The sequence below is a fragment of the Onthophagus taurus genome, unplaced genomic scaffold (genome assembly GCF_036711975.1).
Source record: "Onthophagus taurus isolate NC unplaced genomic scaffold, IU_Otau_3.0 ScKx7SY_30, whole genome shotgun sequence".
Taxonomy (NCBI): domain Eukaryota; kingdom Metazoa; phylum Arthropoda; class Insecta; order Coleoptera; family Scarabaeidae; genus Onthophagus; species Onthophagus taurus.
The window spans coordinates 10,001-15,000 of record NW_027248955.1 but is presented as its reverse complement, the minus strand read 5'-3'; the positions used below and the strand labels follow the sequence as shown (position 1 = coordinate 15,000).

Below are 5,000 nucleotides of genomic sequence, written 5' to 3'. Positions count from 1 at the left end.
TCGTTGATCTTAATGACATTACTGCCGTCATAGGAATAGTGGACGCCGAGGTATTTAAAGCAATCACTAGGAGAAATTTGTTTCACCCCTACGCCCGCCACGTAATGTAGAGATCGAGTTACCGGATACAGTTTCTTTTTCTGTGGGACCACGTTCATCGAGAGGGACGTGCATTTGTTAGGGTTTATTTGCAGCCCTCGTTTTTCGAAGAACGACATGCACTTGCGCAGTAGTTCGCGCATTGCCGACGTCGTCGGAGCAAGGAGAACGAGATCGTCAGCGTATGCCATACAGCATACCTTCCGATCGCCGATACTCAACCCCGCGTCCGCCGGCAATTGGTCCATCAATTCATCCAACACGAAGTTAAATAAAAGAGGGGAAAGCGGGTCGCCCTGCTTTACTCCCCTCTTGATAAAAATGCGTTCCGTCCTGTCTTTGCCTACCTCAATCACCGTGCTAGCGGCTTTAAAATTTCCCTGGACATAGCGCACGAACCGTGGATCGACTCCGAAGCGCCGAAGCGCTCGGACCACGCTCGTTTGGTTAATGGTGTCGAATGCCTTTCGCAAGTCCAGGGTCATAACGTGGTAGGGTGCGGATCTTTGACGACAGGAACGGATAATTGTGTTGAGGATGAAATTGTTGGCTAAACAGCCATCAACTGACCGGAACCCTCTCTGGTTGGGGTTAATCTCGATTTCTCCTAGGCGCCTTCCAAAGATTTTGTTGCACAATCTGAGTAATATACTGGCAATGGTAATCGGCCGCCAGTCATCCACGGAGCCCGGGTCTTCGGACTTTGGTAATAGCACCGTTCTGCTTTGAGTGAGCTCTTGCGGTAGCCAGCCGCAGTAGAGCAAAGCGTTGGAGAGTTAAGAGAGTCGTTAAGAGAGTCATAGTTACTCCCGCCGTTTACCCGCGCTTGCTTGAATTTCTTCACTATGACATTCAGAGCACTGGGCAGAAATCACATTGCGTCAACACCCGCAGGGGCCATCGCAATGCTTTGTTTTAATTAGACAGTCGGATTCCCCCAGTCCGTGCCAGTTCTGAGCTGATCGTTGAATGGCGGCCGAAGAGGGCACCGGCGGCGAGCCGAAACTCGCTGAAACCGGGCCTCGCAGCAAGGAAGTTCCGCAGGAGGCCAAGGCACGGGACCGAGCTCGGATCCGATACGCCGCGCGTCGCGAAACGACACGGCGCACTTCACCTCGCCCAGGCCCGGCACGTCAGCCCTTACCCGCTTCCCGACCAAGCCCGACGCGCCCCGATCCTCAGAGCCAATCCTTATCCCGAAGTTACGGATCCAATTTGCCGACTTCCCTTACCTACATTATTCTATCGACTAGAGGCTCTTCACCTTGGAGACCTGCTGCGGATATGGGTACGAACCGGCGCGACACCTCCACGTGGCCCTCTCCTGGATTTTCAAGGTCCGAGGGGAAGATCCGGACACCGCCGCAACTGCGGTGCTCTTCGCGCTCCAAACCATATCTCCCTGCTAGAGGATTCCATGGAACTCGAGCGCTTATGCAGAAAAGAAAACTCTTCCCGGATCTCCCGACGGCGTCTCCAGGTCCTTTTGGGTTGCCCCGACGAACTCTCTTGCGAGGGCCCGACTTAATTACGGTTCCGCTGCCGGGTTCCGGAATAGGAACCGGATTCCCTTTCGCCCGTCGGGTGTGCGACTCCTTTTAGTTATACTATATTATTATTTATTCAGAGCGATTTGAAACGATATTTGTTTCGCGCTCGCTCGCTTCGTTCTCAACGTTTCTTCTTTACCGTGTGTATTGTCGTCGTATCGTTCTCTTAGGAGCGCAACACGCCAAAGAAAAATTAAGATGCCTGTTCTCGTTATATTGTTGGGGCAGCGGTAACGCCGTCGTAACAACGACGACCGTCTGTACGCGCACAAACCGAAACGAGAAAACAATAACATCCGTCATCATCGATTGGCGCGCGGCTACGGCAATACGAACGACGGCAAAAGAACGTGAGCGGCGGCTGCTGCGATATCGAAACTTCGCTATATTCAAATAAATACATAAAAAGAAACGTTACAAAGGTACACCAACATCGACATCGGCTTTCGCCTAGGGCTTAGGATCGACTGACTCGTGTGCAACGGCTGTTCACACGAAACCCTTCTCCACGTCAGTCCTCCAGGGCCTCGCTGGAGTATTTGCTACTACCACCAAGATCTGCACCGACGGCGGCTCCAGACGGGCTCGCGCCCCGTCCTTCTGCGCTCACCGCCGCGACCCTCCTACTCGTCAGGGCTTCATGACGACGTCGAACGAATCGACCGGCCCGTCTCACATGCCGCTGACGGCCGAGTATAAGCACGACGCTTCAGCGCCATCCATTTTCAGGGCTAGTAACTTCGGCAGGTGAGTTGTTACACACTCCTTAGCGGATTCCGACTTCCATGGCCACCGTCCTGCTGTCTTAAGTTACCAACGCCTTTCATGGTATCCCATAAGCGTCGATTTTGGCGCTTTAACTCGGCGTTTGGTTCATCCCACAGCGCCAGTTCTGCTTACCAAAAGTGGCCCACTTGGCACTCGTTGATCCGAATGTATCTCGCGGCTTCACGCTTTAAGCAAGCCGGAGATCTCACCCATTTAAAGTTTGAGAATAGGTTGAGGCCGTTTCGACCCCAATGCCTCTAATCATTCGCTTTACCGAATGAGACTCGCAATGCGAGCGCCAGCTATCCTGAGGGAAACTTCGGAGGGAACCAGCTACTAGAAGGTTCGATTAGTCTTTCGCCCCTATACCCAGTTCCGACGATCGATTTGCACGTCAGAATCGCTACGGACCTCCATCAGGGTTTCCCCTGACTTCGTCCTGACCAGGCATAGTTCACCATCTTTCGGGTCCCAGCGTGTACGCTCTGGGTGCGCCTCATCTCGCGATGAGAACGAGACGCCCCGGGAGTGCGGGGCCCGTTCGAGAACGGACCCATCCTCCCTCGGTCCGCGCGAGGCGGACCTTCACTTTCATTGCGCCTTTAGGTTTATCAGAGTCCCAATGACTCGCGCACATGCTAGACTCCTTGGTCCGTGTTTCAAGACGGGTCCTGAAAGTACCCAAAGCTATAGCGCCGTAGACTGGCGTGTATTAAATTTTGGGGTCTGTCCGAGGACAACGTCGCCAACAGCCGAACGTTCGAAGATCCGGTACCAGGCCCGGACGCCTCGATTGACGTTCGCGCTTGCGACGAGCCGGACGCGAACAAGTCGCGGCCCCACGCCTTAGTTATACCGTCGGTCGAGCCGGTCGGGACACCGCGGGTCCGAACGCTCATAATAACGGCGTTCGGTCTCCACCGCGGGCCTTAAACCGACGCCCAACGGGTCACGACGTCCTACAGGAGGAGAAGTGCACGCGTCCAATGCCCGATCGTTCGACGTGCCGTGCGGGCTGACACACCCGTGAGGGGGACAGCTCGTCAACAAAACACGAAGCTCGCGAACACCGGTCGCGTTGAATCTCCCCTTTCGACCTTTCGGGTTTCTCAGGTTTACCCCTGAACGGTTTCACGTACTATTGAACTCTCTCTTCAAAGTTCTTTTCAACTTTCCCTCACGGTACTTGTTCGCTATCGGTCTCGTGGTCATATTTAGCCTTAGATGGAGTTTACCACCCACTTAGGGCTGCACTCTCAAGCAACCCGACTCTGAGGAGAGATCCTCCCGCTACCGACGGCCGCCTCTACGGGCCTGGCACCCTCTCTGGGTAAGTGGCCCCGTTCAAGAAGGACTTGGGCTCGCCGTGCGATCTCGGGATAGCGGATCCTCCCTAACACCACATTTCCCGGCGTCCGTTTCCGGCCGCGGGATTCGGTGCTGGGCTTTTCCCTGTTCGCTCGCCGCTACTAAGGGAATCCTTGTTAGTTTCTTTTCCTCCGCTTAATAATATGCTTAAATTCAGCGGGTACTCTCACCTGCTCTGAGGTCGCGTTTCACAAGAGCGAGTCGGAGGCGTAGCTTTTTCTTAAAAATATAAAATTATTAAGTTGCCGCCGCCAAGTTCTCTAGCTCTCTTATATTACAACGTATATTTTTTTAACAAAAATATATCATCGCCTCGGTCACACAAACGGCACGCACCCGTCGATATATTCGCGCGCTCTTTCGGCGGTAGTTAAAATAACAAACATAACATAGCGATCCGTCGCTTCGATGGGCGACGAGTACGGAAGGAGAGCGCAAAACGCTCTCTCAATCACCTCGCTATGCGTGGTTGTTACCACTTCACGCTACGCTGACGCGCGAATATCGATACTCTACGCGATCTGACGAAGCCGTGTTGTATTGTTTTATTAACGCTAAACGTGACTGTACATCGCATCGCCGCCTCCGAACATAGATACGTCATTTTTAATCCGACAAGCGAAAAATATTAATTACTACGACGACTCGCTCGCGTTGGGCGGTCAGACCGTTCGTAAAAAATTTCCATTAGTCGTTGCCGTTCGGCGTACATGCGGGGCTGTTATAATACGACGACGCCCGTTTTATGCGGTAAAACAAACTCTCTGACACGTCGATCACAATCGAGTTCGGACTGGCGTATGTAACACGACGAGACCGTATATTACTGGATATACTGGTGCACGTCGCTCGCCGCGAACCAATAAAGGCGTTAATTTTAATCGACGCTAAACGAACGGACGAGCTCGCCGCCCTCTGCTATGGAGGGGCGGTCGAAGCGGGCCGGACTCGTTCGCGAACGATCAGATATTTGCCACGACGCACCGCGCCGTTTTTCGGCGCGTAGCGCGCCCGGCAGTCGTGGAAATTGAAACGACCCTCAGCCAGGAGTGGTCCAGGAACAGTATCCGAAGACCGCAATGTGCGTTCGAAGTGTCGATGTTCAAGTGTCCTGCAGTTCACAATTTGACGCGCAATTAGCTGCGTTCTTCATCGACCCACGAGCCAAGTGATCCACCGTTCAGGGTAATCTTTTTTGATCACGTTACTTAAAGT

General features: G+C 53.4%; 1 non-coding gene and 1 pseudogene across 1 annotated transcript; both read right to left on the bottom strand.

Annotated features, from left to right (window-relative positions):
* LOC139432576 (large subunit ribosomal RNA) overlaps positions 1–3,969 on the bottom strand; it is a 6,965-nt pseudogene extending 2,996 nt beyond the window's left edge.
* Positions 3,970–4,818: 849 nt separating this feature from the next.
* LOC139432579 (5.8S ribosomal RNA) lies at positions 4,819–4,973 on the bottom strand. Its single transcript, XR_011642320.1, has one exon. It is a non-coding gene; the product is annotated as a 5.8S ribosomal RNA (ribosomal RNA).
* Positions 4,974–5,000: the final 27 nt, after the last annotated feature.